Here is a 2,912-nt window from a genome sequence, read left to right as displayed (position 1 = left end):
GGCCGGCGTCGGGGGGGTGGCGCGGCGGCGGCGCGCGTGAATGGTGGCGTGACACGTGGCAGCGGCGGGGCGACCCGGATGTGTCCGGCTGCGGCTGGACGTGTCCGGTGGTGGCGGAGGGGTCTATATATAGAGGTAGAGGGAGCTAGGAGTGTCCAAATGAGGAGCGGTTTTCGCCCACACGATCGTGATCGAACGACCGAGAGCATGGATGGGAGTTAGATGGGTTATTGGGCTGTTTTGGAGGGGTGTTGGGCTGCAACTTAAAAGAGGCCTTTGCGGGAGTGCGGTTAACCATTGGAGTACCAAACGAGCTCCAAATGACCCGAAACTTGACAAGTGGTCTACCGGTGCTATATCAGGGCCACTTGGCAAGGCTCGGTCCATTCCGAGAACGTTCAACGCCCGCACACGAAAAGGAGACAAAAGGGGTGCGCCGGTGCATGTGTGAGTGCCGAATTGCGAAACGGACAACGGGGAAAATGCTCGGATGCATGAGACGAACACGTATGCAAATGAGATGCACATGATGACATGATATGAGATGCATGACATGAATAAAATGAAAAACAAAAGACAAAACCCAACCACGGAGGGAATAACATATCACATCGCCGAAAATGGCAAGAGTTGGAGATACAAATGTGGAAAGTTACATCCGGGGTGTTACATTTGCGTCTCTCATGGGAGGCATGGGAGCACCTCCGGGCAGCATGGGCGGAATGTCTTCCGGTGTGCCAACACCTTCGCATGATGCCGTTGAAGATCTTGCCAACACCGCGCACTAACAATGAAGAGGAGGAGGAAGAATCGTCTTCAAATGATGAATCGGAGGAAGAGGAAGAGGAAGATGAAGACGAGGACGAGGCTTGATTGTTGATGGGCCATTCATTGGTGTGAACTTTTGTGTCATGAACTTGGTTCGGATTTTGAACTTGTTGGATGATGTTGTGGGCATGAACTTTTTATGTCATCATGAACTTGTTTGTGTGATTTAAATTATGCCATGTCTTTGTTTTGATGTTTGAAATTCATTTCGTGTCCAAAATGCAACATATGGCAAGCGTTGGCTGTCTGCGCGCTGCATTTTAGCATGCCTGCTGGAGCTACGTGCATGCGTTGCATTTTACAGCGGCCGCTGGAGCCAGTGCTGGCCGCCACGCCAAAACAGGCAATCGGCATGTTGCAAACACATTTTTAGCACGCCGCACGTTGGGCGGCTGTTGGAGATGCTCTAAGGATGATTACCCAGTCCATTATGGATATGTCTAGGGATGTTTTCCTAGTCCGGGAGATAAAATACCTGCTAAAGAATGATAGAAGAATAGAGGTGAATGTCATAGCACGAGAGAGGAACATGGTTAGTCACGAACTTGCCAAGATCGGGAGAGTTAGTGTAAAAATGGCAGTATGTCTATGTACAGGACCTGACAGGGTTGTAAACCAGTGTTTACAGGATCTCTCTGATCCTGGTTAAGTAATGAGAAGTTCTTTCCTCCGTAAAAAAAGTACTGTTGCAGTTAGGATCTTGGGAGAATATCACCAGAAAAGTTTCGGAGGTGACGGAGATTGTTTTGAAAGAGAACCAAAAGTGTTTCGGGAAAATCAGAAGCGTTTCAGAGAAACCCGAATAAAGTGGGAGAGGTGAAAAGTTCCAAGAGGGAAAATAATTATGCATACGGTCTTCGGGATTTATCGGGAGCCCCTAGAATTATTCTAGGTTCCCTAGGCTGCCCCCTCCTCCAAGTCGTCCTCCCCCCTCCCTCCACCTATATATACCCAAGGGGGGCTTGAGAAGAACTTCGCTCGTTATCTCTGATGCTCCCTCTCTTTATTTCTCTGAAAAAATAGAGACTCCGCCAGACTACTCCTCCCTCCTCTAGTTCTCCGGTGACGCCTAGCTCTGGATGGTGAAGCACTGTCGGATCGTCGATCTTGTACGTGTGCAATCCGTAGAGAGATCGTGCTTTGGATCTTCGTCGAGGGACCGTTCATGGGACGGTTCGAGGGACTTTAAGAATGATCGTCACCTACTATTCTTTTGCTGCAACTCAAAGTTGGTAACGATCAGATCTAACCTTGTATGCATCTTCATAATGATCCTGGTTCTTGATTCGTAGGGCAGATTTTTTTGTATTCTACTATGATTCCCAACAAAGTATATGGGCCTTCAACTAGGTATTATCCAGCTCACTAGAGTGCAATGGCAGCCCATGCTTGACTGTGTTAGGGAATTTGTTCTAGCATGGTAATGTGGCTTTATCGCCAGGCCCGGGCGCTTGATTCTTGTCAAATATGTCATCGCAGCTAAGCCCACTCATCATCTCTTGGTGTTAGACCCATCAGTTTGGGTTTTTGAAGAAATCAACAAATGGATGTGACCTTTTTTCTAGGCTGGTTCTCACAAGGAAAATGGTGGCCAATGCTTTGTGGCTTGGAGTTGGATTTGTAGACCAACCTATTTTGGTGGCTTAGGTGTCAAAGATCTTCATATTCAAGCCATGGCTTTGCGTGTGAGGTGGGAATGGTTGCACAGATCCGACCAACTTAGACCTTGGCAGGGGCTGCCACCGCTCACTGATGACAAGGCGAGACAAGTGTCCGACGGCCTGGTCCACATCTGCCTTGGAGATGTGAGATTAGTGCTCTTCTGGAGAGATTGATGGATCAGTGGCATGAGCATCGCAGATTTTGCTCCTCTTGTGTTGGAGAAGGTCAACACTATTGACTGCCTCGAGGAGTGGTGGCTGAGATCGAGAAGATTGATACCTAAAAGATGGATGAAAGACTTCAATTCTACTGCCACTCTCACTGCCTGGAGCCTTTGGAACCCACGCAATGCTCGTGTGTTTAATAATATGGAGAAACAACAGTCATCCATTGCATTAATAATTTACATCAAAGATGAACTG

The sequence above is a fragment of the Triticum dicoccoides genome, chromosome 3B (genome assembly GCF_002162155.2).
Source record: "Triticum dicoccoides isolate Atlit2015 ecotype Zavitan chromosome 3B, WEW_v2.0, whole genome shotgun sequence".
Taxonomy (NCBI): domain Eukaryota; kingdom Viridiplantae; phylum Streptophyta; class Magnoliopsida; order Poales; family Poaceae; genus Triticum; species Triticum dicoccoides.
Note: the sequence above shows the minus strand (reverse complement) of the source record.